Source organism: Oncorhynchus masou, chromosome 12, assembly GCF_036934945.1.
Source record: "Oncorhynchus masou masou isolate Uvic2021 chromosome 12, UVic_Omas_1.1, whole genome shotgun sequence".
NCBI lineage: Eukaryota > Metazoa > Chordata > Actinopteri > Salmoniformes > Salmonidae > Oncorhynchus > Oncorhynchus masou.
Window position 1 is genome coordinate 72,370,877 of NC_088223.1, and position 20,577 is coordinate 72,391,453.

Below are 20,577 nucleotides of genomic sequence, written 5' to 3' on the forward strand. Positions count from 1 at the left end.
GTGTAACTCTGTGTCGTTGTATGTGTCGAACTGCTTTGCTTTATCCTGGCCAGGTCGCAATTGTAAATGAGAACGTGTTCTCAACTTGCCTACCTGGTTAAATAAAGGTGAAATAAATTAATTTTAATACCTCTATGTAAAACATCAAAATAAGGGAAAAAGCCAAGTAGTGTGTATACTTTTTGAAGTAAATGTACTGTATATACTATAGCCATTTGGGTTTCCACAACTAGTCATTTTAGCTACATTTTTTGGAACTATTTTCTTACCTTTCGCACCATTTCCCTAATAAACTTTTAGTTTTTTTCTTACTGTAAGCTATTACATGTCGCTGTGGAGAATAACATGAAGTAATTGAGTCATGTATAACATGTTCAGTAACTTAAATGCAACGGGAGTAATATTTTTTCTTAATCATGGTTCTGGGGATCCAAAGGGATGCACATTTTAGTTTTTGCCCTCGCACTCACTACACACCTGATTCCACAAATTAAAAGTTTGATGAGTTGATTAGTGGAATCAGGTGTATAGGCAAAAAGATGCACCCCTTTGCGGCCCCAGGATTAAGAAACACTGGTGTACAAAAAACTCGCACCACAACAGCCCAGACCACCTCACCTCACCATCCTGGTCTACCTCCTCCAGACTGAAGACATCTTTTCTTTTCACTGTCAGCAGGTCCTAGGTCCCTCAGATCTTTATCCTCCTCTTCATCTGGACCAAAGAAGAGACCCTTAGGCCCAAGCTGTAACTTTTCCGCACCCGCAACCACCTCCTCCTCCGAGCTTTGGGACTGGACCCATCTCCTCTGAGCTGAGCCTTGAAGCTCTTCAGTTCTTTCTCGTCCTCCTCTTCAGACTCGGCCACCTTTCCCTGCCCGCTATTCTGCCCAGGATCTGCTCTCTGCTTTTGGGCTTTGTTGAGAAAACGCACCCGTGGAGCAACAGCGAAGCCCAGAGAACTATCAAGAGTGCCACAAGGGAGAAGACGATGACAAGTTACACATTTTCTGAAATGTTATGTTAATTTACAGATTTAGTCATAATTGCTATTGATAGGTGATAATGATTGACAATTATTTCATCATGTCATGGCTCAAAAAGGCTTAAAATAGTGAGCGATGGCCAATTCAGCTCAAGCTATGCTGGCATGAGGGGGGATGACACAGCTTCTTCTAATGATGCCCCAGATCATATAATCTTTGTTTTATGTATGCTCTGTAAAGAACAGTGTGCATAATGTAGGGTTTCCAATCATAAATGCATATTTTGACCAATGGGTCAAATATGATAATTGTGTAGTTATTCCTTTAAGAACCTCATGTCTCTATCATAATCCTTTCAGAAGAGTTTTTACCCTCATAAAAATTACTTGGGTGACTAAATCAATAGAGGTCAGAGAAAAAATATTAATGGAACGTTTTATAGAATATCACAGTAGCAGCACATAGAAATATCTACTGCATGAAGTAACCAACTGCATATATTTTAGGGCAGACCATGAAAATTGACCATTAAATGGTAAATTACCATTGACCATTAAATTTAATCCAGCCCATGTTTCTTAAATCATTAATAGCAATTAAATGTACCACACCTATAGGTGACTACGTTTATACCCCAATGAAATATTAGTGCTACAACTTTTACATGTCTATAGCATCGCGTCAGCTAGGCTGGATGCTGTGCGAGAATTAAGGCTAGCTGACAGGTGGTGCACCGTTTAAAATCGTCATCTTCTCGAATCCGGAGGACATAAGAGGCAAGACAGTGATTTTTAGACATAACATGTAGTATTTACATATTTTAGTACATGTTTTTCATATTAATATGAAATTCCTGTTCTTTTAAAAATATTTCTCAGGAAAACAAGCGTCTCTTTGACATGTCAACAGAGCACTGGGCGTACTGCGAGCGTCATATTTTCAAAGCATTTAATTCAGCTTGTGTCATGCTAATTTAGCTTTTTGTAATCCGCAGAAAACAACTTTTAAGACCTCCACCACATGTATGATTCAGAACATGAAGACTAAAATTTGCCTTGGTAAAATGTATTTTCTAACCCAAGGAAGTGTAATATAGCCTGCTACATGCAGTGTGTGCATTGCTGCGGTTATTATGTGAGGAAATGGCTGAATAGATTATAAATATTGTAAGCTAAACTTTCTGATCTGCTGCATCAGCCTCATTGCTTTTAAAATGTTTTATGATGTGAGTTGTTGTATTACATTTGGGATCTATCGCATCCCACAACTGTCCCAGACGGTTTGGAATATGTATTTATTTCCTCACACAGAAGGACAATAGAATAAGTCAACTTTTGTACTATGGGGGATAGTAGATTGACATAGGCTAGTGTTTTTGCTGTTTGTCAGGTCTACTCATCTTGTTGGCTAACGAAAAGTAAACGTAGACAGTTCTACAATCTGTAATATGCGCATCCGAATTCGAAAAGGACACGCGCAATTGGGTCTTCACTTGTAGCCTACTCCGGAGCTGAGATAGAAGCCTGTGAGAAAACAAGATCACGTGATGGGCATTGGCTAATATGAAATTAGATATCAGAGAGAGCCATGTAAGGTGCTTTGGAACACGCAGTACAGAGAAGGGATTTATAATTATTATCATTGCAGCCAATGGTAGCAATGGGCATGGATTTTTTTAGGGAGCAGTGGCCACACTTAGGGCTTGTCAAGTTGTGAATGAGAGAGTGATGAAGTGTGTGCATTCTGTGCAAGAAACAAAGCAGAGCTCATGCCTTTCATGCAACTATTTCAAATCATTAGTTGCATCATGCAGCCTTACAATATATAAAAAATCCAAACATACATGGCATTCAGAAAGTATTCAGACTGCTTGACATTGTCCAAATTTTGTTCTAAAATGGATTAATTGTTTTTCTTCCTCAATCTACCCACAATACCCCCCAATGACAAAGCATATTTTTTTATACATTTGCAACAAAACAAAAAAAATCACATTTACATAAGTATTCAGACCCTTTACTCAGTACTTTGTTGAAGCACCTTTGGCAGTGATTACAGCCTTGAGTCTTCTTGGGAATGACGCTACCAGCTTGCCACACCTGTATTTTGGGAGTTCCTCCCATTCTTCTCTGCAGATCCTCTCAAGCTCTGTCAAGTTGGATGGGGGGCGTTGTTGCACAGCTACTTTCAGGTCTCTCCAGGGATGTTCAATTGGGTTACATTTACATTTACATTTAAGTCATTTAGCAGACGCTCTTATCCAGACGCTGGGCCTCTTAAGGACATTCAGAGACTTGTCCCAAAGCCACTCCTGTGTTGTCTTGCCTGTGTGCTTAGGGTCATTGTCCTGTTGGAAGGTGAACCTTCACCCCAGTTGGAGGTCCTGAGCGCTCTGGAGCAGATTTTAATCAACAATTTCACTGTACTTTGCGCCGTTCATCTTTCACTCAATCCTGACTAGTTTATCAGTCCCTGCCACTGAAAAACATCCCCCACAGCATGATGCTGCCTTCAAGCTTCACCGTAGGGATGGTGCCAGGTTTCCTCCAGATTTGACCCTTGTCACTCAGGCAAAAGAGTTCAATCTTGGTTTTGTCAGACCAGAGAATCTTGTTTCTTAAGGTACTTTTTGGCAAAGTCCAAGTGGGCTGTCATTCTGGCCACTACCGTAAAAGGCCTGATTGGTGGAGTGGTGCAGAGATGGTTGTCCTTCTGGAAGATGTCGTGGAATTATTCTAATCAAAAAGGAGAGATTACATTTCTTCAAAACAAGAAAACTTTATTATTTAATTACTGCAGTAATGGAGCTTGTCAACAAGCCCACCGTAGGTGATCCGTTGAGAGCCCAACCAGAAGGACTAAGCCACAGCATTTTATAGCAAGTCCACCCTCCTGAATGTTCATGACAAACAGATGTATGGAATGGATCACAAGGTTAAAATTCATATGAAAGATAGTAATAATTCACAGCAAAAAGTTTCAGCTGTAAAAACTGATCTCATTGATTAGAAACCAGAGTCTGGCCCCCAACTCAATCCTGGAGCCATCTCCCCCAGGAACCCCAGTACAGAAACATTAACTCATGCTATGGAATTGTTAGGCTTATCACCCAAAGACATAGTAAAGCTTCTGTCAGCATTAAATCTGAGGCCCATCCTCAGTAGAACACACACAGATGAAAGTGTTCTAAGAACCCCCTATTCTGTTTCACCATTTGACGCCATACCAGTATTAGAACATAATCTTGTAATTTCTGTTCTGACAAAGGTTCTCCCATCTCCACAGAGAAACTCTAGAGCTCTGTCAGAGTGACCATCAGGTTCTTGGTCACCTCCCTAACCAAGGCCCATCTCCCTCAATTGCTCGGTTTGGCCGGGCGGCTAGCTCTAGGAAGAGTCTCAGTGGTTCCAAACTTCATCCATTTAAAAATGATGTTGACCATGGTGTTTTTGGGGACCTTAAATGCTGCAGAAATGTTTTGGCACCCTTCCGCAGATGTGTTCCTCGACACAATCCTTTCTCGGAGCACTACGGACAATTCCTTCAACCTCATGGCTTGGTTTTTGCTATGACATGCACTGTCAACCGTGGGACCTTAGACAGGTGTGTGCCTTTCCAAATCATGTCCAATCAATTGAATTTACCACCAGTGGACTCCAATCAAGTTGTAGAAACATCTCAAGGATGATCAATGGAAACAGGATGCACCAGAGCTCAACTTTGAGTCTCAAAGCAAAGGGTCCGAATACTTACATAAATAAGGTACCCATTTTTTAGTGTTAATAAATGTACCAACATTTCTAAAAACCTGTTTCACTTTGTCATTATGGGGTATTGTGTGTAGATTGATAAAAAAATAATCACATTTTAGAATAAGGCTGTAATGTAACAAAATGTGGAAAAAGTAAAGGGGTCTAAATACTTTCTGAATGCACTGTATAGCCCAACATTTGTATCACACCTAAAGTTGCATAAATAACTAAATTAAGCATATAGGAGAACCTGTTTCTTTGTTAACCTCGGAACACAGAATAGCCGCATGTGCGCACTCCCTCAGAAATCATTTGGAGAAAACATCCTTTCTATTTTATTCAGCTATGTTCAATTGTATTCTTCATACTATAAAATAATGCCACAGAATTCTAAGCAAATCATGTCTGCTAAATGAACTAATGTAGCCAGCCCACAGCCTTATGGCATAGCCAGATCAGGGCAACTCAGAATATTTTATTGTGTTTGTCTGAAATATACTACATTTTCTTCATATCATGTTTCTTTAGACCGGTCTAAAATAATGAATTGATTTATTATGATGGTGTAGGTTATATTAAATGGATTTACTAGACTTATTAAAATGTAGATGTCCCAAAGGTCTGCATCAGTGGCTCGTAGGCTACGCGTGGAAGCCAAGAGATGCTAAATGTGTTCATATTATTTAACGGTCAGTTAACGTGAGACTGGCAGTTATTTGCTTGACAATCACCAGCTGGCGAAATTTCATGACCGCCATAGCCCTAGCGGACATTCTACATAATGATGTACTGTCTGAGTACCATCACATGCACAAATAACAGGCATATTGTGGCCTGGCTTACAGTCTGTCAGTATTGGGAACTGGGAAGATGTGAACAATTACAACATATGAAGAAAATTCTCCTGCACCGGTCGACAGCTAAGAGCTCAAAATGGCCCGTTTCCATCTTACTCACGCTGCGTACTCAAGGAGCTTGAGCTGGAACACATCAAAGACTTCTTTGTTCTTCATGAGGTAGACGGAGCGCAGGTAGGAGACAAAACACTACACAGAGAAAGAAAGCGAGAGAGAGGGAGATGGAAAGGTGAGCGATATATTGACACCAGCCATCTTCTCTAACAATAACAGCCAGCCGAGGGAGGCGATGAATCACCCTGGGTGGTGCAAGATGGTGATAAGGGCCCCTCTTTTCTCTTTGAGTGGGCTCTCTCCTTAAGAGAAATGTGAAGCCAGTCTCAAATTATGATTAGAGGCTGAAGATGAAACAACCTGATGCCTCACAAAATGGTGTAAAATCACATTGTTTTGAGTTCAAAGGAAATAACAGATTGTACCATCTAGATGGTGAGGTTGTTAGTGACAAAGCCAAAAACCACTGTTGGTGCATAAGAGGCAATTTCAATTTTCCATCGCATTTTAGTAATTTAGTCAAAAATGTAAATAATGGAGAATGTAAATGCAGGTGCCAAATCTCTATTTTATGGGTGTAAGCACTATAGGTGAAATTAACAACTCCTGTCCTGGAAGGCTACTGACTTGTGTGCTGATTCATCTCAACCCCCTGCCCCCTCTAGGACACTGACCCTCTGCGCTCACTCCTTCTGTTCCTTCTCTTGGGCCAGGAAGGCCTCCAGCTTCTGCTGCACGCTTGTCAGCTTCTCTGGGTTCACCCTGACAAAATAAGAAAATAAAACATTTCAATATTTTGTGAATCGACATAGCATACATTTGTAAAATGGATTAAAACAGTGAAAATGTCAGACGCATGGACACCTTCATGGATAGAAACACGCTGACACAAAGGTTATTAGAGTGGACACGGTCGGTAACTAAACTTATCCCATAATGGTTTATCATCATCATTATTATCACCTTGGACAAAATACAATTTTAGCAACAAACCCCAAAGTCAATGTTATTTAAGTGTCAGCATTTCATTACATCGAAAACATGGACTTAGCACTATAATCTTCTTTGAAAAAGCTATCCCGCTAAGTCCATTTGTAGCACTGTAGTTGATGGCAACACAGCCCTCTGTGCAGGCAACTCTGCATGAGAGAGTGGGAACATCTAAAGGTCAACTATCCTCTCCACTGCCCGCCTCAGTGTCACAGACGCCAAAGGAGACTGAAGGGGGATAATATAGTGGGGATGATGGAAATTAGTAACGGTCCCCCCCTAACTGTCCAATGACAACATTAACAACCACCAGCCAAGGTGTTTGTTTTGAAGTAGGAACAAGGGCAGCATTCCAATTCCCTACCCCTCCGCTCAGTGAACTTGCTCCCTCCGCAAATGGATATAAAAGCCACTGGGTGTAGGGCGTGGCGGTCATTAAAATGGTCAGCCGGTTATTGTCAAGCAATAGACTGTCGGTCTCACGGTAATTGACATCAATTAAACAAGTTGAGCATCTCCAGGCCTCCACGCATACAGGCCACTGATGTGTGCCTTTGGAACATCATTTGAAAAAGTTGAATAAATCAATACACCATCACAATAAATCCATGATTTATTTTAGGCAGGTCTAAGGTCTTCAGGGTACCTGAAGAAGGCACAGTGATGCCGAAACGTTGGTAAATACCCAATAAATTACTGGGAGATTATATATTATTATGTTATTTTGATAGTTTATTCGCCGTTAAGCAGCACCTCCACACACAAAACAATTCTGGGTGTGCGCCAGCTCAAGTTTTTTAGGCAGGTCTAAAGAAACATGATATGAAAAAAACGTATTTCAGAAGAACAGAAAAGGAGTTGGCCTACTGAATGTTATCTGGCTATGTGCCATGGCCATAGCCTTGTTCACTTAAACATATCTTGTCAGAGTTATTCGCCATTATTTGATATTATTTTCTAGAAAGAAGAAAATCATTTTACTTAGATGAATAAAATAAAGGATATTTTCACTTTCCTGAGCACATATGAAGTGGCTATGTTGAGCATAAAAGAACATTTGAAACTGGTCCTATATGCTAGATTGAGATATTTGACAACTTTAGTTATGAATGATACAAACCTTACATGCTGACCACACCGTGTGTGCCATTGCGCTCATGTTGATTTTGTCCACCCACATCAGACGTGATTAGAACATGCAGGTTGAAATATCAAAACAAACTCTGAACCAACTATATTAATTTTGGGACAGGTCGAAAAGCACTAAACATTTATGGCAATTTATCTAGCTAGCTTGATGTTGCCAGCTAATTTGTCCTGGGATATAAACATTGGGTTGTTATTTTACCTGAAATGCACAAGGTCCTCTACTTTGACAATTAATTCACTGATAAAAGGGTAAACCGAGTTTGTTTCCAGTAGTCTCTCCTCCTTCAGGCTTCTTCGGACTTGATATGGGGGTTGGCAACGAACTTTAAGGTGCATTACCACCTCCAACTGGGCTGGAGTGTGGATCTCAGTTCATTCCTAAAAACCAAATGAGGAGATGGGAGAGGCGGGACTTGCAGCGTGTCAAGCATTACAAATAGAACCAAGTTCAATTTTAGCTGCTGGCTACGCAGATGCTCGTTTAGATGAAATGGTTGAATAACATGTGTAAATGTATTTTGTAACGCGAGAGGTGTCTTCAGCATGTTAAAATGCCTTAGAAATCAAAAGATATATGGGCTGCATGATGTGACCATAGGCTACTGATTAGTGATGCACCGATATTACATTTTTGGCCCATACCGATATCTGATATTTTCCTTGCCAAATAAAACGATAACGATAAGTGATATTTACAAATTTAATGGCCTTTAAATCATTCTAGTACAGTTAAATAGTAAAAACACACACACGGACACAGCGGACTAAGGCACTGCATCTCAATGCAAGAGGAGTCACTACAGTCCCTGGTTCGAATCCAGGCTGTATCACATCTGGCCGTGATTGGGAGTCCCACAGGTCAAATAAGCTTGTTGACCAATCAGGACCTGAATATGACTGAACGTCACATAAAAATTCAACGCATTCATAAATGTTTTACGTAGTTATTACACATTGATTACACTATCACTCGTATTTCATATGCCACAACAATTCATCGATACGTATGCTATGATGCTGATAAAGTTGTCCCGAGCACCTACAGTGCTGGTCATAAAAAAGCTAGCCAGGTCATGGATGCAAACAATGTTCTTCCCCAATGACATTGCAAAATGTTTCAGTAGCTATAGTTAGCTAGCTACCTATATAGGTAGGTGTCATCATCTAAAATATATATTAGGGTTAAGACAGTTTATTTTATTAATGGTGGTCAGACCCATTTATGTGAAGCTAGCCACAATAAGGATTAGCCACAATAGAGGACTTTGCGGTTAGCCTTCAGAATAAAAGTATGGCATAATTCTACTATTCATTTTCATTTGCGTCACTGTCAATGACATACTTTCCTTTTGAAGGCTAACTGCAAAGTCCACTATTGAGCCTAATCCTTATTGTGGCTAGTTTCACAACACATAACCCAGTCCTGTCGGGCCTCACGAGCCAGATGAAGCTAGCTGGCTGCTTATAATGTTAGCTTTGGGCAACAGAGTTAAGTAGCTGGCTAGCTATTTATTTTCATTAACTGCAGTTAACTGCAATATCAATAAGCGAACAACAAGTGGCAACCTAGCTAACACTTACTCACAAGGAGTCCTAAATCATTGCTAAGAATAGTGAAAATGACTACAGTTTCTACTGGTCATTGTTTCAGGCTGGTTGTATTGGTGCTAGCTAGGTACCAAGCTAACGCTTGCTGCCCCAGAAGTTGCGGTATTGGTATTGTAAACACATCGTTCGTGGCCGGTGTTTGCAGACTATTTTGTACAGCTTTGGCAGTGCGACTATCTTTTTTGACACGCAAAGACCCAAACGGCATTCCATAGTATGTATTTCATGTAGCTAATAGCAGTGACACTATTACTTAGTGTGGAACTCCGGCAGGACAACATCTGAAAAATAGCGCACTTCATAGTGTGCACCGGTGCTCGACCAGTCGGCAAAAGCCAACACCACCCACGACAGAGAACGGTTGATTGTCAAGTGCAATGAATTCCATTATCTTGGCTTTAATAGATTTCACCTTTGAGTTGTCTCGCTGAAATTTTGTTACTGTTTCAAATGACTGCTCTACTTGTTGAATGCTCGATCCACACAGCAGACATTATGGGCTAGTTTAGGAATGCTGTGTTGCACGTATAGCACAAAATATTACGTGGCGTCACCTCACGTACCGACGTTATATAGGTATGCACGTCAGCTTTGACATCAGCGTTAAACTAGACATCTGCCAATACCAATGTTGGCATTTTTAGCTAATAATCGGCTGATTCTGATATGTTCACCGATAAATCGTGCATCCCTACTACTGATGATTTGAGAAAGTGGCAAAAAAGCTTGTGCTCTGTTCCATGCCTCTGGCTGCACACGCTGTTCTCTTATCAAGTGTCCACCCATTAGACTATTCTAAATATAAATCTGGTCTTTACTAATATGCAACATTTCTTTTGATTTAGACTGGCCCATTATCAAATGAGCAGGAATAGGGACAAGAGAAAATATCATCCATATGCACTTGAATAGCAAATGGAGGCGACGTACGCGCGGTTAGTTTTTCGCTCATGTCGGCGGTTACTACACCACGAGACAGGTGATATTCTGGCCAAACCCTGTATGCAATGGACTCTCCAACCCTGTTCCTGCAGCTACCCAGTGCTTAATTTGGGAAACCAAGTGGCATCTGTTTGGGAACATTGACAGTAACGTGTTTCCACAAAGATACATTTAATAATAAACTGCTGAGAGCCCATCTCAATGCGCAAAGGAGAAAGGAATGAAAGAGAGAGGGGAGGAGATGGAAACGCACAGTGGTGAGATACTATGTAGCTCAAAGGTAATGTGTCAGCCCAATTATGAAAATACTGAATATTCCCTACTACTACGCTATTCAACATCAAATACAAATTCAACATAATTGTAGGCTAACTCAATTTGTTTAATTTAGGCCAAAGATATCTTAAACCAGTATGTTTTTCTGCCATGTGTAAAGTAGTAGGATATGTATTGTACAACGGCACAATCATTTTAATTCAGTTAATATTTTTATTTTGGGGGAAGCTTGGGATCATATATAGGCCTATGCTTATGCATAAGCTCTAATATGCAAATAGTTGTTTTGAATTAATCAGCTTTGAAAGCACTGTCCATTTCATTGCGTTGGGCTTTGAAACAACATCCACAACCATGTTTTCCACTCAGTTTCAAACAGTTGTTGAACTTCTTTCTTCAAATTGATTAATCAATCACCAAAAGCACATACGGTTTTGATAAGCGTTTGTGATTTTCGATAGCATTTGCATTGATTTCAGAGTGGTTAGAGACAATAAAGCCCAGAGGACCAGGTCTTTAGCAACCGAATGATCGTTAGCGAGTTGCGTACTACTAACAAATGTCCAGAGTGCATAGGAGGAGAGAACCATGACTCAGCAGTCACATAGGAATGTACTGCTGTCATGACTAGGGCTGTTGCGGTGACCGCCGGGAGTCATGAAGGTAGTCAAATTCCACATGACCATTTAGTCACAGCAATTAGGCTTCTCCAAGCTCTGATGTTGCTGATGGTCATTAGTAGCCTACCAAACTTGCTGTCTGGTGCTCAGCACTCCATTGTCCCACTAATTACTCTGACATCAATGCAAATGTATACGAACATCTAATCAAACCCTTCATGAGAGCTCATGTTGCGCAACATTTCTAGGTTATGCAATTGCACAAGAAAACAGAGTGATGGTCCACTAATAAAAAGAGGATCCCATCAGCTTTCTATAGGCTAGGCCTACTATATTTATTTCTCAACTTTCCTAAAATTAAGCATATTGTCTTTACAACAGGATTACAGCCTACCTGGGTGGCATGAAAATAAACCACAGGAAAAGCGTCCTCTATTCACTATTTAAGTGCATAGATGACATGTATTTTTTCCCACTGCCCCCGTTTCTAGACAGGTGCATGAGAATTGTACATTCTAAATCAAAACAAAATTCACACATGTATTATTTAGTATATGTAAAGACAAGATTATTTCAAGAATAATCTGATGGGTGACAATATTAGCTTATCACTTGTGAATTATGCCCAGCATAAGAAACTGCCTTTTTTTGTGTGACTTCTTTGAATCAGTCGCACACCTCGTGTAGCCCATAGGCCTATATGTTTGAATAAGGTTTGTATCACAACTAAAGTGGCCAAATAACTTCTTAAAATTAAGCACATTAATCCGCTTTACATAGGGTGTAGAGCCTAACTATAAGTAGCACGTGAGTTTAACCCTTTCATGCGTGAATTCCAAATATCTTTAACAGTCGTCCCAGTGAGTTTTTTTATGCACCTGATGCTAGAACGTTCTCTCCATTCCAGAATGTGATTGTTACGCAACAGTAGATTTAATCCGCGCTGCCCTCAAACCAAGGCACGCAGCAGCCTGTTTTTATTTATAGGCGGTTTTCAACTTGTCAATTTCCAACGATTTTCTAACTAAGTTTTTATTTTCTAAGAACAGTTTGAATTGAAGTGTGTTCCGCCACCTCATTCATTCACATAAAAGTAGTTATTTTTTACTTTTGCGGGCAATACATTTTTTAGACATTTCTGACCCGGACAAAATTCCCCAAGCACTTCGCAATTGTTTGTGCGGTTCAAGTCTGCAGACATTTGCACATGTCCTGTCAGAACAGGATCTGCACACACATGTTCACATTTTCCGCCTGTTGCCGGCATTGCAGTCATTGTTTTCATTACCAATAATAACTTTGGAAATGTATGCGTTTCTTATTACGTTATAATAGTTTGTGTCGTTTCTACTGTAGCTCACTATGTATGGGGCATAGTATATTTGTGTATATTCCTTATAACCGTGGACACGTGAGGTAACGTTACTCATTTCATAACCTTTATGGTGTTATATTCAATCGTGCTTATGTAGCTCGCTACATTATTCTATTGGCTCTGTAAAACAATGGCAATTGCGACAGTATTTGCTTGTGTTGTATTTTGAAGCTACCCTGGCCTTATGACTCCCAAGTGGCGCAGCGGTCTAAGGCACAGCATCTCAGTGCTAGAGGTGTCACTACAGACACCCTGGTACAAATCAAGGCTGCGTTTCTATCAAAGTAAGTGTCTTATTACGTTAATAGTGTCTGTATGTGATTTGCATGTTAACTGTACGTCCAATAACAAAAAATACCTTGTTCAGTAATCATCTCACCTATTAGTTGGCGGTGAACTGTGTGGCCATTGAAGGCAGCGGCAATCTGATGAAAAAAAATAATAAATTATACCACTTTTCGTTTTCCAAGTGCATTCCACAAAGCTGTTTATCATGTCCACCTTATCCACTACCCCCATTATAGTTAAGCACACCGTCTGGTTTGATTTTTCTCTCTCCCGTCAGGTGTTCCACCTTCCCTGTGGCCCGACATGGTTGCTGTATGGACAGTGGAGAGGACATGGACGTCTCGTTTGTCATGCCACTTTACTGCCAGCTGTTGACCGTTCTCCTGGAACTCCGCCTCTTCTCTCTGCATCTTCCGGTTCGACCTGACTGCGCCACAGGCCCCTGTGCTGTTGGAGAGCAGATGCTGGAAGAGTGTGGGACTGCCTTACCAATTGTCCACATACAAAGTGTGTCATCACCACGGACCCGGACACCCCAAGCCCCTCATAATGTTGGATGTCAGTGGTGGACCCTGTGTGGACTATAACGTACTGGACAAATCCTGTCTTCATGTCGCACATGACAAAGAACTTAACCCCAAACCTGTGCCTTCTGGAGGGAATATATTGACAGAAGGGCAGCCTACCTTTCCTAAAATCAGGTGTCCATCAATGGAATGGTCCTTGTATGGCACAAAGACCACACCAAATGCTGAAAAGAACATTTCTTATTTTGTATAACGGGTCATTTAGGATGGCAGTAGAATTGTTGACGACATGCAGGCATCGCAGCAGAACTAGGAAGCGGTCTTGAGAAAAGAGGGTGGCAAACAAGGGAGTTGCAAACATAGGATCTGTGCATCAGTATTCTATTAGGGAGTTTTTCTTTAGTATCCCCATGAGAAGGACTGTCGTCACCATGAAGGTATACATTTCACTAATTGTGGTTGTCACCCATTTAGCAAGTTTCCCCCTCACTCCTGGCTCCCTCTTCTCTTGTAGCTCCAAGGCATAGCGATTGGTCTCCTCTACTACGTCTCCCACCAGCTCCTCTGTCAGAAACAACTTGAAGCACTCTGCCTCAGATGGAAATGGCAAGGGGCGTTGCACTCCAGACTGGGACTCATCAAAGCAAACAGCAGGGCCAGGAGGGGTGAAATGACTGGTGGCCTTCCAGCTACCACAGAACTCCTGTACTTCATCCACTGTTGGTCTGCCTCCATCACCACCAGCATCTTCAAAAGGGACCTGGGAATTCGTCAGTGGACAAATAGTCCTCAGATTCAGGGTTCTCAATTGCTACAATGTCGGGGGGCAGCTCCTCACTGTCAGAATCTGATTCCTGACTTTTAGACCCATTGTCAGATTATTATTATTTTTTTATCTCCAGAATTTCCGCATTTGTGAGTTGTCTCCTTTGAAAGACATTTCTAATGCTACAGCTTAGCTCACTAGCTACATACATAAACAACAACACTGAATGGCTCAGAGTGGGAGTGAGAGGTTACGTAATTGACTGGCGACACGGCAACACTTGTATCAATAAATCACTATCAGAAAATGTTTTGTGTAGTAATTATTTATACATTTACTGTTTTCAATTACTGGTGACAAATCATACATTCCAATTCTTGCATAGATTGTAATGGGCACATATTATGTGTGTAAAATACTTTATTGAAGGTTGTACTGATTATGATGAGCTAGTTCCAGCTGTGTGGAGCCATGTTTGTTGACATACATCTTTGGTCCGACCCAGAATGCATTGTTATAACAAAATTAGGTGAGTAAAGGTTCACTAATTTTTTGAGAACGATGGTAATGACACACCCCCTTCAACACGCATACTATAAACAGACCAAACTCATGTTGTCTTCTCTTATTATATTTGGTTTCTGTGAGAAAAGAAAAGCATGGCAGCGTGCAAAAACTACCCATTATCGGATTACTTTCGATTTCTAGAGTGTTTTACGCAATTATCTCGATCAATGGTGAGCTCACCCGTGATGTGATTAATTATAAATAGTTATTTATATTAGCTAATTCATTTTGTAGTTTATGTCAGCTGAGAGTTACACGAATATTACGACTTGTGTTACGCCAATCTTTCCTCAGTTAGCGCTAGGACAAAAGTAGCCAGTTTGGACGATCGTGTTATGCTGTAGATACTTTTGTGAATGTCTGTACATTGCATCCAAAAATAAACTGCTCACATTCTGGACATAACTTTGTAAGGACTGTGTTTGTGCAAAATGTTTCTGAAAAAAAAAAGTGTGGCCAGCTCAAATGCTGATTGTTTCCTCATTCGAAACTGGCCGTTCTAAATAAGCGCTCTAATCACACCGGTGTGATCGTAGCTACAGGGACCACTGTAGAATGATCACACCAGTGTGATGGTACATGTGAAAGGGTTAATGCATAATTGCATTTAAGGTCACTTTTGATAATGTAATTTTCCCGCTAATGGTACATTCGCGCTTATAGCCTACTGCCATGTGCACATTGCTGCTCTTATGTGAAGAAATAGCCTAATATTTTATCAATATTTTAAGCTAAAACGTTCTGATCAGTAATGTCAGCAACATTTCGGAAAAACTTTTTTTAAATGCTAGTGATAGTATTAATTTGGGATCTATAGCACCCCACAAGTGTCCCAGACTATGTTGGGAATATGTATTTATTACACCGAATAGGTTGACTTTTGAACTATAGAGAATTTTCGCCCAATTTATATATATGTATTTATCATCATTAGTCATTTAGGTCAACATTGGATAATTCAGAGATCCTCACTGAACTTCTGGAGAGAGTTTGCTGCACTGAAAGTAAAGGGGCTGAATAATTTTGCACGCCCAATTTTTCAGTTTTTGATTTGTTAAAAAAGTTTGAAATATCCAATAAATGTCGTTCCACTTCATGATTGTGTCCCACTTGTTGTTGATTTTTCACAAAAAAATACAGTTTTATATATTTATGTTTGAAGCCTGAAATGTGGCAAAAGGTCGCAAAGTTCAAGGGGGCCGAATACTTTCGCAAGACACTGTATTTCTGAGTTAACCGCTCAACACAGAATAGCCGCATGTGCACACTCCCTCAAATCACTTGAATAAAATAGTTATATGTTATTCAGCTTTGTTCAATTGTATTCTTCATACTATAAAATAATGTAACGAAATTCTAGGCGAATCTTGTCTGCTAAATGAACTAATGTAGCCCACAGCCATTTGGCATAGCCACATCCAGGGCCTAACATAAAGAAAACTATGAGTATGCTATTATTTTCCTCTGAAAGACATTTTCTTCAAATCATGCTTCTTAATACCCGTTTAAATTAAATGATGTATTTATTGTGAAGGTGTAGGCTATATTACATGGATTTAATGTACTTGTTAAAATGTGTGGAAGCCAGCAGATGCTAAATGTGTTTATGTTAATTAACGGTCAATTACAGTGAGACCGACAGTTATTTGCCTGACAATCACCGGGTGACAAAATTTCGTGACCACCACTGCCGAGTCATGACTGAGGACTGCCGGTGGGGAGGCAATACAGTCACCACAAATCAAATCAAATGTATTTATATAGCCCTTCGTACATCAGCTGATATCTCAAAGTGCTGTACAGAAACCCAGCCTAAAACCCCAAACAGCAAGCAATGCAGGTGTAGAAGCACGGTGGTTAGGAAAAACTCCCTAGAACCACAACAGGCCTAGATGGGGTTTAGCAAGGGCCAGAGTAAGTTTCCACCATATTTCTTCCACCAGTCCGTTCATTTTGAGGGGGGAGTGAATGAGTGCGCACTTTGGGGAAAAGGAAATGAGCCCTTATGGTGCATATTAGCTGTCAAGTCAGAACGAGTTCACAAAAAAAGAAAAAAAATACTGACTTGAAGCTGTCATCAAGTCAAAGGGTGACTACTTTGAAGAATCTCAAATACAAAATATATTTTGATTTGTTTTACACTTTTTGGTTACTACATGATTCCATATGTGTTATTTCATTGTTGGTGTCTTCACTATTATTATACAATGTAGAAAATAGTAAAAATAAAGAAAAACCTTTGAATGAGTAGGTGTGTCCAAACATTTTACTGTTAATGTAGGAGCACAAATCAAGTCCCTAAGCAAGAGTAATAGCCTCATTCTAAAATCAGTTGTTGATTTAACAGAAAGAATGACTGAGCAGCATGTTACGGATGAACTTTACAACACTAGCCAGGACAAATAAGATTAGTGAGAGATGAAATGGGATGATTTTCCACTGAACGACTCTCACTATGCATCGAAACACACACACAGGAGAGGGTAAAGCCTCATTAACCACCATCCATTCTGAACATCCCCCAAGGGAATTCCCATTCTCCTCACGCAGTCACTCTACCAGGTGGAGAGAAGCCGACGACCTTGCAGCTTGCTGATAAAACTGTGTCGACCCAGCTCTCTCTCACACACACACCAGCAACCAACATACATCTTACGCAGGCAAGACCACCAGTCATCTCTACAACATGCATGAATTCACACCGGATCACTCAAACACACACGAAAACAGCACACAAAATTCTCACCACAAGAGCACTGGAGGTATGCGTGTCTAAGTGAGGTCTACTGTACATTTCTTATTTTTAGTCAAAACAGATGCCCTAACATAAGTTGCTGCAGGCTAACCTACTCCTCCATCCAGAACCCCAACTCCCCCATCTTACTCTCCCACTCTCTTGGTCTACCCCTCTTCTCTGTTGATGTTCAGTTCGACAAGCAGAGTATTAGCTCGCAGCTTCCCTCAGGCCAACCTCACAATCAAGAGGAAGAAAGATCATCATGAAGAACTTCTTTTGATAACCATTATATACTTAATTTCCCGCGAATAATACATTTTCATTGTGTGAAAACATGTCTGGTTGAATATTGGCATTAATATTAATAGATTAAATCCCCAGCCAAAATGTCAGTAAAACACGTGCAAAGCATGCAAGACTGTATACGAGTGAATCCTCAGGAAACCAGGAAAAAAAAAACACTATGATTTGGAGGGAATTTCACAAAATGTAATCTATAGAATGTTCATTTGGAGGAAAATTATTTTTCCAAGCAATACGGAGGGTGCTCTGGCAAACAAACAGCAGAGACCTGAGGACACCATCCAATCTGGAACTGAGTGAGTAGTGTTTGGTCTGATGCTATTTTGAAAGCCAAGAAGAAAATGAAAAATAAATGCTATATTTTAATGGGGACTGAACACTGAGTTAACCTTTCTAGCGCAGGCGTTCCGCTAGCGGAACCCCTCGACAACATTCCGCTGAAAAGGCAGCGCGCAAAATTCCAAAATATTTTTCAGAAATATGTAACTTTCACACATTAACAAGTCCAACACAGCAAATGAAAGATCAACTTCTTGTTAATCTACCCATCATATCCGATGTCAAAAATGCTTTACAGCGAAAGCACAACATATGATTATAATAGATCACCGCCAAGTCAAAAAAACACAGCCATTTTTCCAGCCAAAGATAGGAGTCACAAAAAGCAGAAATAGATAAAATGAATCACTAACCTTTGATGATCTTCATCAGATGACACTCATAGGACATCATCTAACACAATACATGTATGTTTTGTTTGATAACGTGCATATTTATATACAAAAATCTCAGTTTACATTGGCGCGTTACGTGCGGTAATGTTTTGATTCCAAAACATCCGGTGATTTTGCAGAAATTCTCATAATAAACATCGATAAAAGAAACAAGTGTTATTCACAGAATTAAAGATAGACTTCTCCTTAATGCAACCGCTGTGTCAGATTTTTTTTTTACTTTACGGAATAGGGCATAATCTGAGAACGGTGCTCAGAGCCCAATCCAGCCAGAGAAATATCCGCCATTTTGGAGTCAACAGAAGTTAGAAATAACATTATAAATATCAACTTACCTTTGATGATCTTCATCAGAAGGCACTCCCAGGAATCACAGTTCGACAATAAATGACTGATTTGTTCCATAAAGTCCATAATTTATGTCGAAATAGCCACTTGTTAGCGTGTTCAGCCCAGTAATCCATCTTCATGAGGCGTGAGCACTTCGTCCAGACAAAAACTCAAAAAGTTCCGTTACAGGTCGTAGAAACAAGTCAAACGATTGATAAAACATCAATAATGTTCCAACCAGAGAATTCCGATGTCTGAAGAAAAGCGCTGGAACGAGAGGTAACTCTGTCAGGAGCGCACGTCACGAGCCTGAGACACTGTCAGACCACTGACTCAAACAGGTCTCACGAGCCCCTCCTTTATAGTAGAATTTCTCAAACCAGTTTCTAAAGACGGTTGACATCTAGTGGAAGCCGTAGGAAGTGCAACTTGACTCCATAGACACTGTGTATTCGTTCGGCCAAGCTTCGAAAAACTACAAACCTCAGATTTCCCACTTCCTGGTTGGATTTTTCTCAGGTTTTCGCCTGCCATATGAGTTCTGTTATACTCACAGACATCATTCAAACAGTTTTAGAAACTTCAGTGTGTTTTCTATCCAATACTAATATGCATATATTAGCATCTGGGACAGAGTAGGAGGCAGTTCACTCTGGGCACGCTATTCATCCAAAAGTGAAAATTATCCCAAAAAGGTTAAGACAAATTCAGACCATATACAAATTCAACTATCACCAAGGTGTGAAGTGAAAGGTGTCGAGGCCTTTAGGCCCAACAAGTGGCAGGAGTCTTTGAAGCATCCTCTGAAGCCCCCTCCCGCTGTTCAAAAATAATTCACTGGCATTTTCTACATGAAATCTGCCTCCAGAAATAAAAGCTTCTCCCAAGCGGGTGTGACACCTACTCCTGTTGCCTGCTGCACTGCTGCTTGGATTCCACCTTGCGATCATTCACCAACTGCCCTGGCCTGTCTCCCCCTGTCTGGTACAGGTACCCCACCACACTCACCTCTCTCTCTCACGCACTGCTGGAATGAGTGACTCTGAACTTACAATGGCTATCCCCAAGTCGATATTATATGAGAGAGAGATGTGTGTGTGTGTGTGTGTGTGTGTATATATGATTTTCTTTCTTTCTTGTGCATTTTGCCTCATGACTCCTGCATACTTTGTTGACTACAAACTTCCTTTACCCAACCGTGGGACAAACTGTTTGTTCCCACACTCGGGGGTCTGACTCTATATTGGTTTCACAGACTTTTGTCCTACCATCTTATTCTAACCACCTCTCGCCGGCTTTGTATTCATGTTACCTGATGAAATTGCTGTACAATATGATAGTTGCCATCTGATGCACACAGATGTCATAAATCAGTACTGCAGATCTCTCTGTCCTATGCCATGCCTTGATTGTATTACTGTTGATGATATCTTGAAATGTGCACGTACACTCTGGCCCAACTACTGTTGTTAGCCCCAATTCTGACTTTTGCTCTGATATCTGCTTTACTGATTTCTGCTCTTGTAAAAGCCTGGGTTTTCTGCACGTTAACATTAGAATCTTATTACATGAAATGGATCAATTGAAAGTGTGGGTTCACAGCTCCAATCCAGATGTGTTGGACATTACTGAGACGTGGTTAAGGAAGAGTGTTTTGAATAATGATGTTAACCTTTCTGGTTATAACCATATTCAGCAAGGCAGATCTTCCAGAGGT

General features: G+C 40.5%; 1 pseudogene; it reads right to left on the reverse strand.

The window, feature by feature from the left end:
• LOC135549402 (probable ATP-dependent RNA helicase DDX10) overlaps positions 1 to 20,577 on the reverse strand; it is a 138,145-nt pseudogene that overhangs the window by 85,028 nt on the left and 32,540 nt on the right.